At 38.5% G+C, this 25,729-nt stretch overlaps 1 long non-coding RNA gene across 1 annotated transcript in view; it reads left to right on the top strand.

The window, feature by feature from the left end:
- LOC134476224 (uncharacterized) overlaps positions 1-22,280 on the top strand; it is an 80,968-nt gene extending 58,688 nt beyond the window's left edge. Inside the window, exon 4 of the long non-coding RNA XR_010047799.1 lies at positions 22,015-22,280. This is a non-coding gene — a long non-coding RNA (uncharacterized LOC134476224). The remainder of the gene's footprint in view (positions 1-22,014) is intronic.
- Positions 22,281-25,729: the final 3,449 nt, after the last annotated feature.

Raw genomic sequence — 25,729 nt, 5'->3', positions numbered from 1 at the left:
AGGAGATGGGAAAAAAAAGGTCTCTTTGAGGAAATGTTGTTTAAGTCGAGACCTAAATTAGGAGTCAGCATGGTCATTGAAGATCTAAAGAGGAAGGAGAGGGACCGCTGCACACAAAGACTCTGACAGGAGTAGAAAGTTATAGTGTTTGAAAGAAAGAGAAGGTGCCTGGGGTGGAATCAGCAAGAAGTGGGTTGGTAAGGAGAAAGGCAGATCACAGCCCGCCTTGAAGATCACAGTGGGAACCCCAAGGTTTATTCTCTTCTGATTCTAATGAAAACAACTGCCGGTCTTCACACATATAGAGGCCATGCTGTGGAATTTCCCCTCTAAAAGGCTAAATGCTTTGGTTGTTTTCTGAGTACTGGAAATCATTTTATGTTGTTCTCTCTCTCTCCATGCCTTTTAGGTATAGTCAGCCAGACAGAGAGCTCGAATATTTGTGCAGTAAACAAAGTGAAGGTTCTAGACCACTCAATCCATGACCTCAAATGGATCAGAAGTAGGCTTCAGCTGATGTTTTCAGTGTGTTCACTTTTGATATCTCCCATGAAGATTCTAATGTGTCCTTCGGTGGGGAGAAGCAAAATGGGCCCAACTCTTTCCCATACCCTAGTATAGTTATTGTTTCTATAGTTGGTGATATATTAAAGGTAAGGGAATCAAGAGATATAATTAGGATTAAAATATGTTATATGCCTGTTAAGAATCTGTAAAAATGAATGCTATTTATCTATATAACCAACAAGATGTGAAAAATAGGAATCTGTAACATTTCCAGTGCTTCTCACTTCCAAATTTCTTTCACAAACCTCCTTTATCAAATTTCTTCCTTCTTCCCACTTCAGAGTTTCTTTCCTATTTATCTGTCTCCTACTTCAGTAAGTAGCCCTTGTAGGCAAGGTGCAGTTTCCAGATTTCCCAGCTATAGTGATGGATGAACTGAGACGCAGGATAAATCGGCCACTGTCTGAGATGGAAACTGGGCTAAGCAGGTCGAGAAGCTGTCTTGAAACCGAGGTTGGCCAGTCTGCTTGTCAGCCACGGATTAGAAAAGAATTTGGCACAAACACATTCTGTATGCCGCAAGTAAGTTATTTCCTTTCTTCCCATTTGTCGCTGCTATTCATGACATAGGTTACATCTTTCCCAGTCATTTTAAGGTGGCAACTTTACAGCCAGTGTCTACTGTTTCTTGATGTTTAAAACAAGACCTAGTTCAGGAAAACATCTCAGGCTGAGGAAATTACTAAGGACTGTCCTCTTCCTATTTGCTAGTGACTCACTGACTTCCTGACCCCACACGTGGGTGACTTTGGAGTCTCCGTCCAGGCAGAGCCTAACCTTGCAGTTGTCTGGTTAGGAAATGGGAGAAGGCAGGGGGATGTTTGCAGAGCGGTGAGGCTTATTTCCCAAACTGAGCATGAAAATAGCTCCTGTGTTTTCTAGTTACTCTTTTGCACATTGGTACCTTTGAAAGAACTTTCAAAGAAGAGCTCTTCTGCTGAGTCACAGTCAGAAATTTCTCCCCCAGCAGCACATAAAATGGAGCCTGAAAACCTCCCAAATCATAAGATGAAACTATCGACCTGTACCTTGCTCTTTGCAGCCTGGATCTTTCTAGTATAATGATCACTGTTTTATCATCTTCATATTTATCTGCCACGTTTTTCAGGGGTAGTCTTGCCCCAGTTTAGGATTACTATTAGTAGTTTAAACATTTCCCATATGAGGAAAAAAAATCCTTCACAAAAGAGGCCCCAAGATAAAGCAAAGAAACTGGAATCTCACTCAGCATTGTCAGTGCAGAAAAATAGCTAGGTAATAAGAAGCTGTCAAATAAACCTAAAGAAGTGTTTAATATCTATAGGGCTTTCTCTGGTGATGGAGATAAAATTTTAAATAGACTAATTTCCTGACTCCCAAATCTTAATGAAAACGTTTGTCACAAGCTTATTAAAGAAGTTTCTTCCTCTTTAAGAGCTGCAATAAATTAGGATGACAAACATGAGCTAGAATCACTTGAGACAGTAAAAAACCCTCTAATATTGAAATAACTTTAGGATTACGTAGCTGTGAGTGCATTTTATATACAACGTTGTTAAAATGTGTGAAAAAAGAGTCACACAATAGAGTTAAGACAACTTGGACATGGCCAAGCAGAATTAATGACAATTTAACACAAACTTAGAGAGGAAGAATTCATTAGTTCATGGTTCATTCACTTATGAGTATGATGGGCTGCCCAGATTCCCCCTTCAGAACCCAGGCTCTGACTCCTCCAGCAGCTGAGGGCTTCCTTAGGCAGATTTGTCCTGGCTGAAGGGCGCTGCCTTCCCCCAAATTATCTGCTCCCCAGGACAGCAGTGTCTCACATGTGCAAAAACAAGGCCAGGCACTGTGAGTCTGCACTGACTGCATCTCAGAAGGGCCATCTAAGCCCAGCGACCATTTCACAGTCTGACTCGTCCCTCTATCAATTCTCCCCTCACTCAATTACATGCATTTTTCTCGAGATTATCCACTGCAAACTTCCTGAGCACAAATCTCTGCTTCAGAGTTCGTTTCTTAGGAGCAACAGTTTAAGACATTAAACCAATAATTTTGAGCACTCATCCTATACCGAGGGAGGTTCTCCAAACTGATGAATTAGACAGAAAGGCCCTTGCCAGCAAAGGGCTTACCTGCTAGTGGAGGGCAAGAAGCTTGACAATAAACAGATATTACAAAAGAAATTTCAAAGTTCAGTAAACAGGAGAATGGATTGGAGACTATTAGTTGTGTGTGTGTGTGTGTGTGTGTGTGTGTGTGTGTGTGTGTGTATGCACATGCATATCCAGGGAAGCCCAACCTCAAGAAGGACATATCTTGTTGGAAGGCTTGAATGACAAGAAGGAGCTGGTCATGCAGATAGTCCAAGAAGTGGAGCTCAAACAAGTGCAAATGGTCTTTGGTGACTCATGTTACAATTAGCAAAGAGGATGAGTAAAGAATGTATGCTGGAGAGGAGAGTCCTAAATGTAAAATATCCACTAACATAGACCCTGGGTATCAAACTTCAACCTAAAAGTAATCCATCTTTTCATTCTTGTCCATTGTGGCTTACAAGGTCACTGGATTTTCTAAATTAAAATTTTGGTGTTATTTTTCATGAAAGCCATCTGGCTCCAATGTTCAGGTTAAAAAACCAGTTCCCTTTCCAAAGATCTGTAGCTCTTCACCATTGAGAGTTAGGAGGATGTTGGAAAAAGTGCTGTGTTTTAGTTACATCTACTTCCCATGAGTTCTAGCAAGCAATTGAAAAGCAGCCCCACCTAACAGCATCAGGAATGAGACAATCTAAAAACATTAATTATATTTAGTATTATAGAATAAATTGTTTATTATGTAATATCAACTCAGTATTTTTCCTTCTCCACTAAGTATATCTGAAAGTATCTCATTACTCCATAGTAGTTGAACATAAACAGCATAATAAATGACACTCCTAAACATTATAGATTTTAACTTTCTTCATTCAATATCTTCTTTTTTTTTTTTTTTTTTTTTGTCTTTTTCCTTTTTATCGGTACCGGGGATCAAACTCACGACTGCCTGCTTCCAAGGCAGGAGCTTATGCCGCTGAGCTAAACCTCCAGCCCCAATTCAACATTTTCTGCAAGTGGGTTAGCAATATATTTGCCTCTGATTGAAACATTAGCTTTTTACTAGGTATCTTGTAATCGGATTGCAAGAAGGTATGGAGGGTTTTCAAGTCTCTGCCACATGAGAAGTGATGGGATGATTCAGAGAGAGAATTAAGCAAAGTCTCCCAGGGCTTTCATCAAACACCTGAAGGTCTTTCTTGGAATGTTGCTCATGTTTCATCAGAATTAAGACAAAGAGTTGAAATTTGCACCTATCCTGATTTTAGCTCAGCATGAGGTGCATCACTGTATAAATCATAATATTCCAGCAGTGGAATTGTTTGCCTCTTAGGTAGTGAGTTTCCTTTGCCTAAGATACTCAGGCAGAGTCTGGATTGCTGAAAAATTCTTAAGCAATTCAATCCTACTGGCTATGTGGAGGAAATGTTCCTATATTAACTGGTGATTTGAGTTATGTCAACTCCAGGGTTAAATTCATGCTAGGTATTTGTTGTTCCATGCCATGAGATAAAAACTGTGACCACAGTGACAGAAAGTCTTTGTAAGAAGAGAATGAGATTTTAGAGGTTGTTTGTTTTCATGACATCATGGCGAGCATCTCAGTTGCTATGGAAATACACTAGGTCTGCAACAGCTAAGTGAAAGTGCAAGTCTCTTAAGGACCATGATAATCATAGTAACCATAAAACAGCATTTTACCCGGTACTCGTGTATGTGACCTCGTTTCTTCCCCACAGCCATTGATGGGATGTATAATCCTAATAGTAGATGTCTTTATAGTTGAGAAAATCGAGGCAGGCGTTTGGGCAACTAGCTGCAGGCCACACAGCTGGAGAGGAAGCGAGAGTCTGACTTGGTCGGTGGCTGAGCCCATAATCCAGTCTCCCCGAGAAGCTGCTGTGTTGTCTTTCTTCTTCAACACCATGACCTCGCATGTCTGTCTCACCTGCAAAGTGAGACTAGAAACATCACTGTCACAATGCTTTTCCTCCACCTGATGCTGGCTTGAGGAAAAGTCTGTGTGGAGAAAAGACTTTCTGCGTTTGCCTCTGCTTCCCAGGATAATAGAGGCAGGATCTGAAAACATGTCCCGCAAAGTGAGTAGTTGTGGGACCTTTGAACCTATAGCGAGTTAGGCTTTCGAGACCTTTTCTGCCCCTGAACAAAGCCAGGCTTCAGTGTGAGTGGAGAAAACACCTTGCAGGTGACCTTGCCCTGGAAGGGCTGCAGCCGGATGACAGGCAAGGCCAAGAGCTGGCTTCATGGGCCCTGAGAAAAGTGGCATGGTCTCAGTGTTCTTGGGACAGCTGGGCCTAAAAATAAAAAGGCACAACAAAACTACTGCTCTGTGGTCTGAATGAAGCATGAGGCACCCGAAGAAAGCGTGCTGGAAAATCTACCTCAGAGCCTATTTGGTTGGAAAATGTCTTCACAAGACATCAGTGACTGCTGAAATCATGGGGCACAAGTGTTATTTAGATTGTTCAGAGATAGCTGTTCTTTCTGAAATAGTCTGAAAAAATACACCGTACTTGAAATCTTCAAAGCCCCAGGGAGAGTATGAAGAGAATACTGTTTTCCCTAGCAGCGCTATTTTCTAATAGCACTTTTCTTCACAAAAATGGCCATTTCTATGATTTTCTTTTGTAAAATTACTATGTCTACATGAAGTTTGACTTACCCATAGTATAATCGAGTTGGTCCTCTCTCATGGGAGCTTATAATACTTGTATGACTAATCTCATTTACCTAGGGCTTTTTTGAAGCTTGTATTATGAGACTGAGTCCAAAGTAAGCAAAATTATCTAGCTATATGGACAATATCGAGGGTAAATATATCCATGTATGTGTGTGCCGAGGGGGAACAGTACAACGTGGAGGACAGAAAAAGAGAGCGAGGGCAGAAAGTATAAATAAAGTATTATTTGTTCAGTCGTTTATCATGCTGATTGTGATGCTGACACCTTTCTGAGTTCATACCCGTTCTCCTTCAGAACTGCCTGGATCACAAGACAATGAGGACAAACAAGGAAAATGGCTCAGGACACAGGATGCAGTGGCGCTAGTAGCACAAGTTGTGGTGGTAGTGGTGATGGCTGCTGTTGCCATTGCAGACAGCGCAAGAGAAGGCCACAGATGGCAGAAGACCTAGCATAAGAGTGGGGGGCAACAGAGCCTTCTATAGCGGGGGTGCTGTCTGGGATTTACCTCTGTGGAGCTACGTGATCACAGTCATAAGGCTTAGTTACACCTGTGTTGTTCAGGTTTCATCAAATATTACCCAGAGGGCCTATTTAATGCACAATTTTATAAAGCAATAAGAAAATAATATTTTGATGAAATGCTGTATACAAGTACTTTGTAACTAAGTTCAGCAGGGGAACATACGCGATTATCATTTTGGAATAGACTAATTTTACTAAGAGTGGCTAAGGAAGATGTCCTTACACTGTGTACTTCTACGAGCATGCTCTTCCCCATGGAGTTCTTGGCTGCAAATAATTTCTTGGTTTGCACCCTGGTGTGATGTTGGTCCGTGAGCTATGAGTCACAGGTGCACGTAGTCATTGCAGACAGTTCTTGGTTTCTGCCTTGCTATTGTCTCAGTATTTATTATTATTTCACGTTAAATCTTTTTATTTCATCCATAGATCTCATCACAGTCTCAAATTGTTCATGTGGTCTTTGCATCCTAAATTTCAGCTCTATGAAAGTGGGAACATATTTCTTTGCTGTATCCCACAACCTGGAAACTTGCCTTGCAAACCACAGGTACTCAGTAACTATATGCTTAATAGGTGGATGCATTTGTGTAGATCAGTGATTTTAGTTTCTGTTTGAAACTTCACAAATGTGTGCAAATTAGAATTTCTGAGCATGCAATATTCTACTAATTTTGTACTTTCAAATATCTTCTAAAAATATATTCTCTGAGCTCCTCTGTAGAATTCTTAAGAAGTTTCCCTGACTTTTGGCAGGAGGAATGTACTGTAGCTTCTGAGTTGAATACTCATAAAAGGGCTTCCTGTTGTTAGACTTGTGTCGTTTTTCTCCGGATACTTCCTGTATCATAACATAAATGTGTTTCTTGCATTATTCAGTTAGATTCTTTCACTGACTTTCCAAAGGTTGATGGTTTACTCCTACGGTTGCCTGCTTTGTCACTAACCAGCATATGTAGAAGGTGAGAAAGTTATAAGGCTTCTTTGTACCTAATTTTTCTCATATATAAAAAAGGTATAGTAATAGGAAGAATAATTAAGATTGACAAGTCAGGCTCTGTTATAAACATTTTACAGGAATGAATATGGTAAATAATAATCCCATGGAGTAGAAGCTGTTATTGTCTTCATTGATAAACAAATAAAAGTGGATGAGAGTTAGCTGCTTCATCCAAGGCCTCATGGACAATAACGCCCAGGAGGAAGGAGGAGGGTGAGGCCCGGGCACTGGAAATGAAGCAGTGTGTCTGGTCTGTGTTCCTAGTGCAACAGACAGTAGCAGAGATTCCCATGCAGAAGTGCCAGGTGGAGGGGAGAGCTGTCAGGAGGGGAGTGGTTTCAGCCTCTGAATTGATAGACCCTCTGTTTTTAATCTTCGGTGTGCTTATTATGACCTCTATGGGCTTATTGGAAGGTGTGTGAAATTCCAGTGGGAAGGCAAAGGAGGTAATTTCTGTAGGGGAGAGTTAACTTTCTGGTGTCATATAGATAAGATGAGAAGATTTGTCACTTTAGCTAAAAGCAGAGAAATACATGCAAAGAGTCACTGGGCTCTTCCCATATACCTTAGGGGGAAATGTCTAGATAATTCTGTAACACGTTGCTGAAAATATTGAGACATGGGGATGATAAAGGCACAGAAAAGTAAGTAGAATAAATTATTTCAAGCCTTGAATTAAAAAACACAGAAATAAAGGTGATAGTTCTTTTTAGGAAAGATGGGAGAGAAAGTTAACTTGGCACAATATAAACACTCAAAAAAGAAATTTTACAAATACGAAATAAAGAGAAACAATGTTCAGATTTGGGAGATGCGATGGGACCACAGGGCAACGCTTTTCCTCATGACCCAACATCATCACACTACTTCCCAGGAGACTACAACCTTCACAGGACAAATCTTTCATGGGAGGTCCAGCTTGGCTAGTTCCTAGTGGAAAGTAAGTGATTGCAGTGAAGCAGATAGACTATCAAGGTGGCCATCACAGGGTACAGGTGAGGTATAGTTCCTTATCTTTTATGGAGCGAGGAGATGAGACAGGGGCTTCGCTAATTTTGATGTGCATGTGAATTACTCGAAGATCTTGTTGAAATGCAGATTTTGATTCATTCTCTGTGTTTTGGGGGAGAGTACTGCCTTGGAGAAGACCTCAAATTCTGTATTTGTAACAAATCAAGGATACAAGAGATGCCCATAGAAAAGGTAAACTATGGGACATAAGAGGTGACAAGCAGCAAAATGTGTGAATTAGAGAAACATTTAAGGAGAGTTACAGGAAGGGGGGGAAGAGAGAGAGAGAGAGAGAGAGAGAGAGAGAGAGAGAGAGAGAGAAAAGATTCAGAGAGAGGTACAGAGAAAGAGAGGGGGAGAGAGATACACAGGGAGGGAGAGACAGAGGAAGAGAGAGAGAGCAAGAGAGCGAGCGAGAGAGCGATACAGAGAAAGAATAATATAAGGAAAGTGAGTAAACTGGTGGATGGAGACAGAGGTAAAGTTGGTAAACCCTTTTCAGAGAGGTAGTTTTGGAGTTTTCACAAGAGACAAAATGAACAGGAGAAGGAGAGGAGAAATAGGGACACAGAAGCATCTAGAGAATGAGACGAGTGCCCAAGCTGGTGTCTCTAGGCTGCATCTTGCTGGCCAACACTCAGTACCTTCCATTCTGTCTCATGGGCAAGTGAACCACATTCTCTCTTCTTCCATCTCCCGCCCTTCCATCCTTCGGAGAGGAGTTACATTACCTTACAGATCTTCATCACATGCTCCCATAGTGCATAACCTTTTCCTAGTCTTTTCAGTTACAAATATTCTTCACCTTTTAAAGCATAGAAACAGATCCACTTCATTTTTTCCAGGCACGTTAGTGCTTAACCATCCACTAACTCTGGCCCATTGGTGCTCACTGAATGTTTTCCATGAATACCATGTGTGAAATGGTGTAATGACCGTCTGTCCCAGGTCCTCTGGATGACCAGGCTATCAGGAGCCTCAGCTGGTTTGAAAAATCTGGTCCCAGAGTCATTAGAATACTGTGAATGGGGTAGAAAGGAAGAGGAAGAAATAGATAGAGTTAGTCAGCAGTGGCCAATTTAGTATGGGCCAGAAACATAGATTCAGCCAAAATCTGTAACAGAAGCCACTAGATAATTACATAACTAATTTTCTGTTCTTTTCTTTTTTTAAAGTCAGTGGTGTCAGAATCCAGTGTATTTTCACACAATGTGTACTCAACAAACATTCTTGCATGGATGAATGGCCAGCCCAACAAGAAATTGACTGATTCTTTCAATTTGTTGCATTTCTGTAGTCTTTAAAACACTACACAGAAGCTTTGATAAGGAATCCAGATCTCCTTGCCTGTCCTTGAGGTGTGTTTCTGAAAACTCCTGTGTGTTTCTCAGACTTTTTTTTTTTTTTCAGTTTTTTTTCTACCTCCATCCAAAGGGCATTTTGGTTTTTTTCTCCTGTAAGTTTGCCTCCTAAAAGTGTAATGCCACAGTTACACTGCAAATCTGTTGTGTGCTGGATGTGTGTCATATCTTAAACAGAATGAAAGGGAGACCTGCTGTGCCTCTTTCCAAGGGCCAATGTGTCCCCTTGAGCGTGGTGTCGCTCTGCTGAGGATGCTGGATCGGAAGGAGGCACAGTGCAAGCCAAAGTGAACACATTAAAATGAAATCTGTGTCCACTGAATAGAGACCGGTGAGATAATAGACAGTGACAATTGTCTCCCCTTTTCCATTCTTTCTTTCTTGAAAGTTGCTGGTTGCAGATATTTAGCTAAGCAACCCCTGTCACACCAAGGAGCTGTATTTCCGTGCCTCCCTAGCACCTTCCTGATAGCTTGCTGAGAACAGTGACTGCGAGCTGGTTGAACACATATCTTGGCCTCCCTGGTCATCTCCCCTTGGCCCCCTGCCCAATGAAGTATAAGCAGTGAAAGGGAAATAAATGTCTACATTAAGCTACTGTAGTTTGATGGTCTCTGTTACTCACAGATGAACCTAGAAATAAGTGACCCAAATCCCATTTTCATTACATTCTAAATTATTAATCATTAGTGTGTATAATTAATTTACAAATTAGGCCACATTCCCTATAAATTTTTTAGGATTTCTTCCTATGCCCTTCTTTTTCATGCACTACTGTAATCATAATGAGTGCCACTAAAAGAGTGTATAGAAGTGCAGGATAAAAGCCCTAATGAGAATTTGTATGTGTAATATTTGCTACAAAACGCAATGATTGCAACAAAAGACTGCTAATTTTGAATTTGTGATCTACAATCTGTGTGCATTTGAATTCTGCATAAAGGGGCTTCTGAATGAATTACAGTTCTTGATGCTGGAATAATAAAAAATAATTGGAAGAAAGATAAATTTGGAGAACAATAAGATTTGGCCACATTAGAAGTGATGGAAATCATTTGTTCTTTCAATTTGTTAGTGAATACAGAAGAAGAGAGGGAGTAAGAAAGTATTTGGGAATTCACTTTGGGTTGCCATTGATTAGCTGGAAATATAGAGGTCTAAAGGTCAAAGCACCCGTCAAAAGAAAAGTTCAAAAACTAAGCCCCGAGGGAAGGATGGATCCAGTTACAGTGAAGCCATGCTCTTTTGCAAAAGGCATTTGCCCACTGACACAGGGAAGCCAGGAAGACTTGTCGCTTGCAGGCTTGGTACAAGAGCCACCCGTCAGTGAGTTTAAAAATGAAGGGTAAGAGCTGATGCCTGGAATTGAACTTTTGTAAATTTCTGTGTACATGTGCTGGGAATCTGACTGCAGAGTCTTTTATAATGGTAACTGGAAGAATGACTCCCAGTGAGGCAAGAAATTGAGCAATAAAATTGGAGACCTCTTAGAGATTTGAAAAGAAATAACAAAACCAGGACAGACTTTGGTTGCCCTGTGAAGCTGGATCAAGAGAAATCGTTTGACATGACTGAGTGTTTTGCTTCATTTAAGATTATATAAACACATCAGTTCTCCTCCCAAACCATGAGTCATATAAAAAAATTGTTGTTCCACATTCTGCATGGAGTTTTGCATAGCAGACATGGCCAGCCTCTAACCAATAGCCAGTCTTCTCTGTATCCTTCTTAACCAAACCCACATTTCGTTCAAAACGCAAAGTGCCTCTCCCCAAGGACTGAATCAGTTTGTTGTAAATCAGTCATGGATGCGTTTTCCCCTTCTAATAAAAATGCAGATTTGTAAGAGAAAAATTAGTGTTTCCCTCAGTCATTTTGTTCCATTCAGGATGCTGATGAAATGGTGTACTAAGGGGATCTTCATCAATTGTTTAATTTGTGACCTTGGAGTGGCATGTAGAGAGAGTCCCTCAAATGACAGAAGGCTCTCTGGCCAAATCTGCATGCAAATCACAGAGGAAGTTGAAATGGAGAGGCTGCAGCCCACTCAGCGAGTTGATGCCATTTTTACCTAGTATTCTCTGATGCTTTGAGCCCACCTAGAAATGGAGGAATTCTAAAGATTTATGAAACACATCCTGGACCTGAGCTAATTGTGCAGTGTGGGGTAAACCAGTCTTCACAGTCAGAGTGTGCTTCAGTGCATCAGAAGTGTACACTGAAATGTGCATACCGGTCACAATCCCTTTCCAATCGTGGCGTCCCTCCAGAGGTTTGTTTTGACATTTTCACCATCACCATTTATTGCTGCAAAAAAGAAATATATGAATGGAGATATTATTCAGTTGCTAAATCATTCATAAGGATCGAAAACAAGATGCTGTGGATTTGATGATGTTTGAGGAACAGAACATAAGCTGTTCTAATTCGGGAAGTGAGAATCTCTTTATTTGATCATAGTGAGGGATATTTGATGTTGACTTGACTCTTTTTTCAAATAAATTATATCAAGGGCAGTTAGTGTGCAGTTCTGAGCTCTCCTGCTGTGAAATTTGGGCACATTCTTGGAAGAAAAGAAGACATTAAGGATCATTAGTTTGTTTCCCTGAGCTGCAGTACTTTCTTTTTATTTTTACAATTTGGTCATAAGTAAATGGGGCAATAAAATTAAACTGTCACATTTGAGCTCATTTTGAATTATTCTCATTCATCTTTGAGCCCATACTAGTGAGGATCTTATCTAATTCAGATGCTCTCATGGTTGAAGCCTCTGTCTGTTACTGGTGGCCAAGAGCATTCTTAATGAATGCCAACAGTGATCCCAATGAAGATAAGTGGATCATGAAGGAGATACGAGTCCATGGGTGGGACAGCCGATGTCCAGCCAATGTCATCACACCAGCTGATAATGACATCCACATGGAGAAAATTATACAAACAAGAGTCTCGAATGATGTTAGGATAGGAGAAAAAATGCTGTGCATTGAATCCAACTCCGTCCAGCTACAAGAGATAAAACTGTTAGAAGTTCAATATAGCAGCAAGAGAGAGTTGAAAGACTCAAGTTTAAAACTGGTTTCTTATACCTACTAGTTGGTAGATACATAAGGTCTATGAGCTCCAGATTCCTTATTTGTAAAACACAAAGAATAAATATCCAAGGGATGGTTGTGAAATAATTCAAGTATTACATGCAAACATAACAGAGTTGTGCTTGGTGACAGACCACATATAATATGTTATGTGACATTGCCCTATGCTATATGCTACAGTGGTCCAATTAGATGGTAATGGGGCTAAAAAATTCCTATTACCTAGGATACTATAGTTATAACTCTGTAGTGCGACACATTCCCACATACTTGTGGTGATGACAGTGTGAACCATTCTACTACCTGCCAGCTGTATGGAAGGATAGCACTACAATCATGTATGTATATAATAATTGACAACGGAGGTAGATGATCACATTACTGGCCTATGTGCCTTCCATATTATACATTTTACCATTATTTGAGAGCATATTCCCACTTACTAAAGGAAGTTTATTGTAACAAAGTATGTGGTGCCTTCCACATCTTGTGTTATGTGTCCTGGTTCTATGCGGAGGCCACACCTAGGCTGTTTTAGCTTGTGAAAGCAGATACAATGGTATTCACGCAAGATGAAATTACCGACCAACATATCGGTCACTGTGTTTCCTGGTTGTTGAGTAATGTGTGACTGACTGTACTAAACTCCACACCAGATTCTCAGTCATAGCAAGTGGGTAATAAGTTGCTTCCCAATTTGTGATGAAGACAGGAAGTCCCCAGAGCCTTTAAAAAGGGCTTAACTTAAACATCGTAAACATCTTTGGATGCATGTTTCAAAGGTAAAGTTAGGGCTAGGCTGTTTTTCTTTCTTTCTACATCTATTTTTAAATGCATAGAAATACATTCAGTAAATAGGGAAAGTGGAGGCTAGAAAAATATGAAGAGAATGAGAAGACTGTGTGGGACTAGCCTTTGCTAAAGGAAGAGGGCTGCAGGAAGTTCTGTCTTTGTGCCTACCTTTGATCATCACAGAGACAGGGCTATGCCTCACCATCCAGTACGTTCTATTATTTTATTTTCTTATTTTTAAAAAGAGAACTTCAAATGAGAATCAAGGTAAGTGGAGAGGAGGAGAGAGGCAGTTGCTTTGGCCCCAGGTTTTGTGCATGGAGGTGATGAAGCCTTGTACCATCTTGCTCATGTGTCTCAGCATGGACAAAGGCTATGAGGTGGGATTTTCGTCTCTCTTCTGGATCATGGTGCTTACGTGTTGTGGCATTGTAATTGACTACTTTGGCATCAATAACAGATTTCTCCACGTGTGATGGGAACTAATAAAAACTTAAACCCATGGAGCAAGCAAAGTAGACTGGGAAGTAACACATATCTAGGAGTGTGTGTGTGTGTGTGTGTGTGTGTGTGTGTGTGTGTGTGTGTGTTAAAGTAGTTGGAAGCACCAGAGAAGAATGAAAAGAATGGAACAACACTACCCTAAGGATGGGAGACAGTGTTCACCCTTTGTTGGTTACGCACCCTGGGGTTCCTACCCTTGTGATCCTAGATTCAGTCACCATCATCTGCCTTCTGATCTATCCCAGAAATCATTGAATTTAACTCTTTGCAATCAGTATTTCAGCCCTAATGTTATCTGTGGTATGTGTGCATGTGTTTGTCTGTGTGATCTTGATGCTTTCAAAATGGGCTTTGAGTACAAGCATTGATTTATTTGTGGAATGAGGGGTTAGACTTTCCCAGACCTCAAACAGTGGGCCAGACAGCGTCAGAGAGGTTCATGGAAGAGACTAAATTCACATTTCCCTCTGTACAGTAAATGAGGTGAAGGTGGGTTTTGATGCTTTGTTTGTTTTTCTTTTGTTTTGTGTCTCTTTTAACATGCCATTTACAGATCAAGCTAGAGGCAGAAGTAGAGTCACAGATAAAGAGGTAGAGAGAGGAAAGATATAGTTTGAAATTAGAGAGCTGAGCTCTTCACAAGAGAGCTCTTCACACTCTTTTGCAGATTTTGATCCAAATTGAAGTGTGGATTCATGTATTTCTTTTGGATACACATACTTTTAATTATTAAAATTCACTCAGTAGCCATATGATTGTTAAGTCACACAAGTTTGCCAGTGTAAGCAGCACTTTGCATTAAAAAACAAAATAAATATTTATTGTCTTAGACTAATGTTAAGTATACTGTATCTTCAATTAATTGTGATTCAAGAAAGAAAAAATTTATTTGATGTTTTCTTTCTTTTAACTCAAGAAGCTATTTTATGATAAGTTTTCAGAGAATCTTATAGGGAGAAAATATTACAACACTGAAAAAAGGGTCAGGCAATATCTTATGCAATTATAGCCAAGTGAACTTAGTTACCATGTGAATTATTCAGGAAGGCAAATTATCTGCAAAAAGAAAAAAATTTTGTACAGTGTGTTCTTCTATAGCCTTGTGGCATGAATTGAATGGGACCAAAACCTGGAATGGGTCAAGGTTCTGAAATCTCATTGCATCTAACAAAACTTTATTGACTTTCTTTATGTATCCCTACCCTTAATTCCCACCAATTATTTTTGGAAACTTAGCATTCTCTTTTTAAATTATTTTTGAAATTTTAAAATTTTTTTTATTTTTTAAATTTTATTTAAGGAGAAAAAAGAAAAAAAAACAGAAAAAGGGTACAAGTTATACAGAATTTCAGAAAAAATAAACAGTAGGAAATCACTAGTTAATAGATTACATATTGTCATCTAACAAATAGTTGTTCAAGTTACAATATTAAAGCATATAGAGTGGGCATTCAAATAGTGAGACAGAACAGCATAAGACCAATCAAAATAAAACAGTGAAAGTGATACAGGACTTCAAAACTAGATAACAGGTAATCAACAATTGCTACGGTAATTTATCTTGTTATCTTCAAAATAGCTGCCTATGCCATCAGATATCATAAAACCAAATCAAACAAAACAATAGAATGATATAGGACTTTAAAACAAAATAATAGGGAATTAACAATGGCTACCACCTTCCCTTTTTAGACATTTCCTCCCCTTTCACTTTCTTGATCTCTATTGTATACTTTGGATCCCACTGACTCCTTCAGTTTTTTATACTAGGGAGACAACAAGATGATCACCTATGTGGGTCCAAACCATTTCTCCCAAGAGCATGATCACAAGCTGCATCCATTTGCCTACCAGAGCCTTGAAATTATCCTTCTTTATAGCCGAGTAGCTTTCCATTGTGTAAAAATGCCATTTCTTATCTGTCCTATGGTTGATGGGCAAGCTACTCCTGCTTTTTTCTGGCTCCCTGTCACATGGAACATTGTTTTCTCTTCTTTGATGTTCAGTCTATGAATTCCCTTTTTAGTTAATGTGTTTCTTATATACCACATATTGATGGATCTTGTTTCTTGATTCACTTCACCTGTATTTCTTTTTATTGGTGAATTGAGGCCATCCACATTAATGGTTATAGCCAACATGCACTGGTTTGTCTCTGCCATCCTTTTTTCCTGCCATTGTTTCCTACCTTTCTCCTCCATTCAGATGTCTGCTCCACTTGGTGATTCATTTTTGCTGCTGTTTCTGGGACTGTGGTCATCTTTATCTCTCTCTAGAATGTCCTTCAGTACTCTCTGTAGAATTGGTTTGGTGGTCATGAATTCTTTCAGTTGTTCTCTGTCATGGAAGTATCTTATTTCTCCCTTAATTTTGGAAGATAGTTTTGCAGGGTACATCAACCTGGGTGGAAGTTGTTTTCTTTCAGGACTTGAAACACTTTACTCCAAGTTTTTCTTGACTTGATGATTTCTGTTGAGAAGTCTGTCATGATTCTGATGGATTTTCCTTTTTGGTGATTCATTTCTTTTCTCTAACAGCCTTTAATATTTTGTCCTTGTGTTGAATTTTTGGGATCTTGATTATGATATGCCTGGGAGTAGATTTACTTTGGTTATGGCTAAATGGAGTTCTATATGCCTCACTTATCTGATGTCAGATCCCTTTCCCATGCTTGGCAAGCTTTCTGCTATTATTTCTGTAAAGTCTTTTTATAGCATTTGTGTTGACCCTTGCTTTTTCACCAACACCTGTTATCCTTAAATTATTTTTCTTTGCATCATCTTGTGGCTATTAAATTGTTACTTCCTGGTTCCTTGTTCTTTTTAAGAGATGTTTCCTTTCATGACTGGTGGCTGCAAATCTATCTTCAAGGTCTGGAAGACTGTCTTCAGTTTCTTTCAAGTGGTTTTGCCAGCTTTCAATGGAGTTTTTAACTTCCTGGCTATCTCTTTGAATCTATTTCATGCATTCTAAATCTTGCTTGTACTGTTCATTCAAGGTTATCCTCATTTCTCTATACTCCTCTGTTTTTTTTAAATCTATGTCTTCAGAGATGTTCAGCAATTTTTAAAATTTTTTTATTTAAAGGAAAAAAAACAAAACAGTATAAGTAATATGGAATTAAAAAAAAAAACAGGGAGGAATCACCAGTTAACAGATCACATATTGTCATCTTAGAAATAGTTGTACAAGGTACAAGATTAAAGCATACAAAATGGACATTCAAACAGTGAGACTGCAAACAGTTGTGTTCAATGAACCAACAAAAACTCAGTAATATGGTCATCTATCCTAACACACCTAAACACACTTGCAGTTGTATCCTTCAGAGCATCTCCTTTTTTCCTCTTTTTTACAACAACATTTACACATTTTGGGTTTTATTACTCCCATAGTTATTATTATTTTTTTTGGAAGAGAATAAAACCAAACATGAAAAAACAAAGCAGTCAGTCAAAACAAAGGATGGACATAGCACATGATATTAAAAACAGAATACAAGGTAATCAACAGTGGTTACCATAATGCCTCTTTGCTACCTTAAAAAGAATTGCCTATATCATTAGGTATAATAAAATTGAACAAAACAGTGCAGAACAAGACCAATAAAACCTAAACATTGCAGACATTACAGGACTTCAAAAGATGATAATAGTCAAACCAAAATGGGAACCAGAATGCCTTCAAAGTAGTTGCCTATACCCTCAAACTTGAAACTATCAAACAGAATGAACAGAGCAAAATCAGTCAAAACAAGATGGTGGGAGCAATACAGGCTTCAAATCAAGTTAATGGGAATTCAAAAAAGTTACTATAATATATCTTGCTAATTTTTAAAAATTTTTTCCCTTAACTAAAAAAATAATGAAAAAATAAAAAAATTTTTTTAAAAAGGGGGAGATTGAGATAAAGAGGACATAACAATATAGGTCAAAGCATAACAATTTCAGCAACCTAGTGCTTCACCACAAGATAACCCAACTTAACAGTAGTTACCATAGTGTCTCTCTCCTTGAAATATTTGAGTATAACTTTGTATACTATGGCTTCAAACATATCAAGGCAGTATGAAACCATTCAAGAGGATGAAAGTATTACAGGATATTTAGAACCAGTTAAGAGAAAATGAACAATGGTGTCTATATTATCTCTTTGCCTATAAAATTTTTTGTTTATACTATCACATATAATAAAATGCAGTAAGATACAACATGATAAAACCAATGGAGACTGAAAAACAACAGTCTGGTGGGACTTCAAAACAAGATGATAATAAATCAGCACTAGCTATTATGATGTCTTGTTTTCTTCAAAATAGCTGTTCATAGCATCACAGGCAATAATATCAAACAGCCCAGAATAAAGCCATTCCAATTAATGAGTGAAAACTTTATAAGGCTTCAAAGCCACATAATAGGAAATCATGATTACCACATACTTTTATATATTTGAATCATTTCTTATAATAGGGAAACTATTTGATATTCATACATGTGAGTTTGGTTTATTTCACTTATGAGTATGGTCTCAAGCTGTGTCCATTTATTTATAAATATCTCAATGTGATCCTTCTTTATAGCTGAGGAGTACCCCATTGTATAAAAATACCACAACTTTTGGGGCTGGAGATTTAGCTCAGTGGCATAAGCACCTGACTTGCAAGCAGGCAGTCGTGAGTTTGATTCCTGGTACCAATAAAAAGGAAAAAGACAAAAAAAAAAACCCCACAACTTTTTTTTCCATTCCTCAGTTGATAGACACTTGGGTCATTTCCAAGATCTGGCTATTACAAATTGTGCTGCTATAAACATGGGTGCACATACATCACTGTGGTATGATGCTTTCAGTTCTTCTGGGAATATGCCTAGAAGTGGAATAGCTAGAACAAATGGGACTTCCAATCCCAGCTTTTTGAGAAATCTCCAGACTGGCCTCCACAATGGTTGCATCAGTCTACACTCCCACCAACAGTGCAGAGAGTTCCTTTTTCCCCACAGCCTCTCCAGCAATTTTTTTTTGTCTTTTTCCTTTTTATCGGTACCGAGGATCGAACTCACGACTGCCTGCTTGCAAGGCAGGCACTTACGCCGCTGAGCTAAATCCCTAGCCCCCAGCATTTGTTGTTGATGGTTTTCTTGTTCCTGGCCATTCTTGCAGGAGTGAGATGAAATCTCAGTGTTTTTTTTTTTTATTTAAAGAGAAAAACAAAACAAGACAAAGCAAGAAGTAAAAGGCTACAAGTAATACAGAATTTCATGAGAAAAAATATACAGTAAGAATTCACTAGTAAATAGATTACATATTGTCATCTCAGAAACAGCTGTCCAGGTTACAAAATTAAAGCATACAAAGTGGACATTAATAAAGTGAGATTACAGATAGTTCTGTTCAATGATCCAACAAAAACTCAGTAATATGGTTTTCTATCCTACACTTTTAAATACTCTTGCAGTTGTATCCTTTAGATGACTTACTTTCCTCCCTACTTTATGCTAACAATCACACATTTTGGGTTCCATTACTCCCACAGTTCTTATAACTTTTTCTTTAAAGAGGAAAAGAAATTATATATATATATATATATATATATATAATACAAGAAAAAAGACAAAAAAAAAACAGAACAAAAAAAACCCCCATGTGACAAAGCAAAACAGAGTCAGTTAGAAGAGGAGGATGGACATAGTATATAATGCTAAAAGAGATTACTAGGTGATCAACAATGGTTACCATTATGCCTCTTGTTATCCTACAAAGAGGTGCCTATATCAGCTGGTATAAAAGAATTGAACAAAACAGTACAGAATAAGACCAGTAAAACCCTTCCGGGAGAACATGACGGACAAATAACAGCAGCCACAGAGGCTCTCTGAGATTACCAGTTTAGAATCCAGGAGCGGTGCCATGTGAGGAGTCCTATGCGAGGAGAGATGTACCCTGCTGACCCAGGAACGAACTAAGCTGAGAGAAACCAACTGGAAATGCAATCCTGATGCTATAACAGGAACAGATAAAATCTCAGCACAGAAGCTGGATCCCGCGCCATTGGAAGCTGTGATTTGAATTTCCTGCTGCTGATACAGCGTCCCAATCCACATGGCAGGGAGAGAGACGTGCGAAAGCTCTGAGAGCTGGAATCGGCGAACCAAACGACATTGAGAGCGGGACTGGCAGGGAGCCCTGCACTGACCTGCGGTGAGTGAGAGAAATGGGGACCCTTTCATAGAGTAGGAGGCTCAAACAGAGGACATTCTGGGAACAAGCAGACTAGCCAGAACAGGGCCCTGCAGTGACTTTAGTTGCATATTCCCCTCTCAAGTGGGAGTGGTGGGGAGCACGTGGCCTGGTGACACCACGGACTAAGATCCAGTAGGCTAGCCCAAATCAGGTCCCTGCGCCTGGCGGTGCACCCTAGCAGTGAAGCATTCAGTAGGTTGACCTGGAGGGGTGGGCCCAGCAGAGGCTGCCCAGGTCTGTGTCTCCCTAGTACACTGCAGTGGGTGGGAACACCTAGCCGGCAGATCCAAACAAACTGTAGCAGACAAAGAGAGAGAGAGAAAAAAAAAAAACTGGGCCTCCTACATACGCTTGTATGGAAGGAACAAAAAGTATGGGAAAAGGGAGCAACAAGAAAGGGTCCTCAGTCCCCAATCCTGAGAACACTGATCCAGGAAAGGTAAATGCAAAAGAGAATGAAGACAGAAAACATGCAATATCAGACACGGCACCTATAGACATAAAGGGGTACCTCCGGAGCCTCATAGACAAGTTCAAAAATGAAGTATTTAATGAAATGAAGCAAGAAATAACAATAAATAGAGAAATGCTAAGCTCCGCCCAAGAAAAAACAGATGGTGGAATGGAAGAACAGAAAAAAAGGGGAGAATTGTTTGATGGAGAAAACAGAGAAAACATAGAATATGTGAAGCAGGTTCAAAGAGATTACCGGGAAACTAAAAACTCTATTGAAAGCTGGCATAACAGTTTGAAAGAAACTAAGGATAGATTATCAGAACCAGAGGACAGATTTGTAAGATGGGAGCATGAAATGAAAAACTTCTTAAAAATAACAAGAAAACAAATAGCAATAATACAAAGACTAGAAGATGATAAGAGGATCTATAATTTAAGAATTAAGAACATAAAAGAAGAAATAGGGACTCAAATGAACTACAAAAGCTATTCACAGAAATAATCCAGGAGGATTTCCCTAATTTAGCAAAAGGTAGATACTCAGATGTATGAGGCATACAGGAACCCAGCCACCTACAACTCAAACAGAGCTACACTCAGTTATATAATAATCAAAATTCCAGAAATCCAATATAAGAACAGAATATTAAAAGTCATCAAAGACAAGAAACAGATCCCTTACAAGGGAACACCCATCAGAATTACAGCAGACTTCTCGGCACAAACCATCAAATCACGAAGAGCGTGGGGGGAAATAATTCAAGCTTTGAAAGATAATAACCTCCAGCCAAGATTGATATATCCTGCACAACTGTCCCTAGAAATTGATGGAAAACCAAGGTGCTTCCAGGATAAAGAGGAACTAGGGGAATATGCAACCGCCAATTCAACTCTACAGAGATTACTGCAGGATATTCTTTTTTTTTCCCCACAGGCATGGTTATGTATAATTATTTGTAAAATCAAAGTATAAAATTAAAACAATATGCATGATGTTGTAACAAAGTGGCTTAAAACAACACTGTTTATCATCTCACAGGTCTGTAAGTCCAGAGTTCCACCTCAGCACAGCTGAATCAGGCTGAATTCCTTCCACTGAGGAAGAACCACTCGCAAATTCATTTGGTTGTTGACCGAATTCCTTGTGGTCTTAGGACTGAGGCCCCATTTCCTTGTGACAGACCAAAGCAATCACGGTTCCTGAAAGTTGCCGGCAAGCCATACCGTGGGGCCACCTCCATCTTCAGAGCCGGCATCAGGAATCTTCCTGTGCTGCATCCTTCTGTCTTCCTGAAGGAGGGTGGTGCCTTCCAATGGGACTCCTAGTTAGGCTAGTTAGGTTATAACAGAAAATGTCTCCCAGCCAGTATACCCAGGTAGGTAGTAGTGCTGATTACAGTTCCTGTTACTTCTGTGTCTTAGAAACGGCTGGTCATTATGCTGCATATTGTAAGAAACAGTTCCCTACTTGACAAGCTATTCTGCCTTTGTACTTCCTGTTTGCTTATCCCAAATAAGCCCTCAACTACCAGAGATCGGCAGTTGAGATAATTTGGGAATGATCTCAGTCAGTGCTTGTCTGACATTAAATAAATGTCCTCCAAATCCTGGGTGTCATTTTGGTATTTCTGCTTGCCATAGCAAGGTCAGGTCCAACCACAATGATCTCCCATTCTTTTCTTTTAACTGCAGGATATTCTAAAAATGAAAAATACCAAGATTCCAGAAACAGTGGCAGAGAGGCCACAATGAATGGAGCAGAAAGAGAAATGAAGAAGACAAACTGACAACTAATGACAGAAAAAGAGCTCAACAGAAATGAGGCAGAGAAGGTTGGATGGTAGGAACAGCCATTTTGGAGAAAACAAGACATCATAGTAGGTAGTGCTGATTTAATATCCTCTTGTTTTGAAGTCCCATCAAGCTTTTGTTCTTCTGTCTCCATCGGTTTTAATGTGTTGTATCTTATTGGATTTTATTATATGTGATAATATAAATAAAAACTTTTATAGACAAGGAGATTATACAGAAACCATTGTTCATTTTCTGTTAGTTGATTCTAAATACCCTGTAATCCTGTCATTCTCTTGAACAGTTTTGCATTGTCTTGATATGTTTGGTGCTACAGTATGCGAAGTTATACCCAAAGATTTTAAGGGAAAAGACACTATTATAATTACTATTATGCCGAGATTATCTTGTGGTGAAACACTATTTTGCTTAAATGGTATGTTTTGACCTGCGCTGTTTTGTTGTTATGTCCCCCCCCCATTTTTTATCTCAATCTCCTTTTATTATCTACTCTTTCATTTTTATCCTTTTAATTAAGGGAAAAATAAATAAAAAATAGCAGGATATATTATAGTAACCCACTTTGATTTCCTATTAACTTGATTTGAAACCCTCTATTGCTCTCACCATCTTGTTTTGACTGATTTTCCTCTATTCTGTTATGCTTGAGAGTACCAAGTTTGAAAGTATAAGCAACAACTATGAAGACAATAAGATGCATTGTGCCACCCATTCTGGTTGACTATTATCTTCTTTTGAAGCCCTCTAATGTCTCCAATGTTTTGGTTTTATTGGTCTTATTCTTTACTGTTTTGTCCAATTTTATTATAACTGATGATATAGGCAATTCTTTTTAAGATAACAAGAGGCATTATGGTAACCATTGTTGATCACCTTGTGTTTTGTTTTTATATTAGGTATTATGTCCATCCTTTTGATTTGACTGACTCTGTTCTGTTCTGTCACATTTGGTTTTACTCTCTTCAAAAAAAAAAAGTAATAAGAACTGTGGGAGTAATAATACCCAAAATGTGTAATTGTCATTGTACAAAGGAAAAGAAAAGAAAGTTCTCTAAAAGATATAACTGCATATATATTTAAGTGTATAAGATAGATAACCATATTACTGAGTTTTGTTGGATCATTGAACAAAACTGTTTCCAGTCTCACTGTTTGAAAGTCCCCTCTATATGCTTTAATTTTGTAACTTCAACAACTATTTCTAAGATGACAATATGTAATTAACTAGTGATTTCCTACTGTTTATTTTTTCTGAAATTCTGTATAACTTGTACCCTTTTTCTATTTTTTTTTCTTTTTTCTCCTTAAATAAAATTTTTTTAAAAAGGCCAGTAAAACCCACATTGGAGACCTTGCAGGACTTCCAAAGAAGATAATAGTCAAACCATAATGGGCATCATAGAGTATCTGGTTGCCTTCAAAGTGGTTGCCTATACCCTCAAATTTGATACTATTAAGCAAAACGGAATATAATAAAATCAGTCAGAACAAGATGTGGAGAACCATACAAGGGTTCAAATCAGGTTACTAGGAAAACAAAAAAGTTACTGTAATATATCCTGCTATTTTTAATTTGGTTTTCCCTTAATTAAAAGATATTAAGAAATAAATTAATTTTTAAAAAAAGGAAAAAAAGGGGGGTGAGATTCAGATAAAAAAAAAGAGCATATCAATAGTACAACACAGGTCAGAACCAAACAATTTAAGTATCATTGTGTTTCACCACCAGATAGCCTGACATTAATAGTAGTTACCATAGTGTCTCTTTCCTTGAAATATTTGAGTCTAACTTCATATACTATAGCATCAAACTTGGCAAGACAGTGTGAAACCATTCAAGAGAATGAAAGTATTGCAGGGTACTTAGAGCCAGCTAACAGAAATCGAACTTCGGTTTCTATGTGATTTCTTTGCCTATAAAAATTTTTGCTTATACTATTGCATACATTAAAATATAATAAGATACAGCATGTTACAACTAATGGAAACAGACAAACAACAACTTGATGGGGATTCAAAACAGGATGATATTAAATCAGCACTAGCTATTATGCTGTCTTATTTGCTTCAAAATAGCTATTTGTAGTATCGCAGACAATAATATAAAGGAACCCAGATTAAAACCATTCCAATTAATGAGTGAAAATGTATGGCTTCAAACCAGTGTGACTGGGGACGCTGATTATCACATACTTTTTATGTATTCTTATCATTACTTACACTAGGGAAACAATTCGGTATTTATACATGTGAATTTGATTTATTTCACTTATGAGTATGGTCTCAAGGTGCCTCCATTTATTTATAAATGTCTCAATGTGATCCTTGTTTATAGCTGAGTAGTACTCCATTGTATAAAAAAAAACCACAAGTTTTTTATCCATTCCTCAGTTGATGGACACTTGGATTGTTTCCAAGATCTGGTGATTACAAACTGTGCTGCTATAAACATGGGTGCACATGTATCACTATGGTATGATGCTTTCAGTTCTTCTGGGAATATGCCTAGAAGTGGAATAGCTGGAACAAATGGGACTTCCAATCCCAGCTTTTTGAGAAATATCCAGACCTCCACAATAGTTGCACCAGTCTACACTCCCACCAACAGTGCAGAGAGTTCCTTTTCCCCCACAGCCTCTCCAGCATTTGTTGTTGATGGTTTTCTTGTTCCTGGCCATTCTTTTAGAAGTGAGAAGAAATCTCAGTGTGGTTTTAATTTGCATTTCTCAATGACTAATCATGATGAACATTTTTTCATGTATTTATTCGCCACTTGTATTCATCCAAGAATTGTGTATTCATCTCAGATGGCCATTTTTGGATTGGATTTTTGAATTTTGGGGATCTGATTTTTAAAAAATTCTTTATATATTTTAGACAGAAGTCCTTTGTCTGAGGGACAGTTCACTAAGATTTTTTCTCAGTTTGTGGGTTTTGTTTTCACTATGCTGGAGATTTCTTTTGACATGCAGAAACTTTTTAATAAGATGGGATCCCAGTTATTGATTCTGGAAAGTATTTCCCATGTGGTTTGATTCCTGTTCAGGAATTCTCTACCTACTCCTATGTCTTCAAGGTTCTTAACCAATTTGTTTTCCAACAGATTTAGTGTTTCTGTTTTAGTATTCAGATCTTTGATCTATTTAGAGTTTATTTTAGTACATGGTGATAAGTATGGGTCAAGTTTTAGTTTTTAGCATATAGAGGTCCAGTTTTTCCAACACCATTTATTAAAGAGACTGTTGTTCTTCTATTGAACCTGTTTGGCTCCTTTATCAAAGATAAGGTGGTTGAGTGTGTTTGTAGTTGTGGTTGTATCTTCTAGTCTATTCCATTGATCTTTGGCTTTGTTTTGATTCCAGTACCATGTTGATTTTACTACAGTTGCTTTGTAGTATAACTTCAAGTCAGGGATTGTGATGCCTCCTGCCTTGCCTTTGCTGATTAGAAATGTCTTTGCTAATCTAGGTCTCTTCTCGCTCCAGATGAATTATAGGAGTGATTTCTCAAGATCTATCAGGTATGTTGATGGTATTTTCATTGGGATTGCATTGAATATGTATAAGAGTTTTGGGAGAATGGCCATTTTTACAAT

This window comes from Cavia porcellus, unplaced genomic scaffold (genome assembly GCF_034190915.1).
Source record: "Cavia porcellus strain 051 isolate PalLab524CR breed Dunkin Hartley unplaced genomic scaffold, mCavPor4.1 scaffold_1, whole genome shotgun sequence".
Classification (NCBI taxonomy): domain Eukaryota; kingdom Metazoa; phylum Chordata; class Mammalia; order Rodentia; family Caviidae; genus Cavia; species Cavia porcellus.
This window is presented reverse-complemented; position numbering and strand designations above follow the sequence as displayed.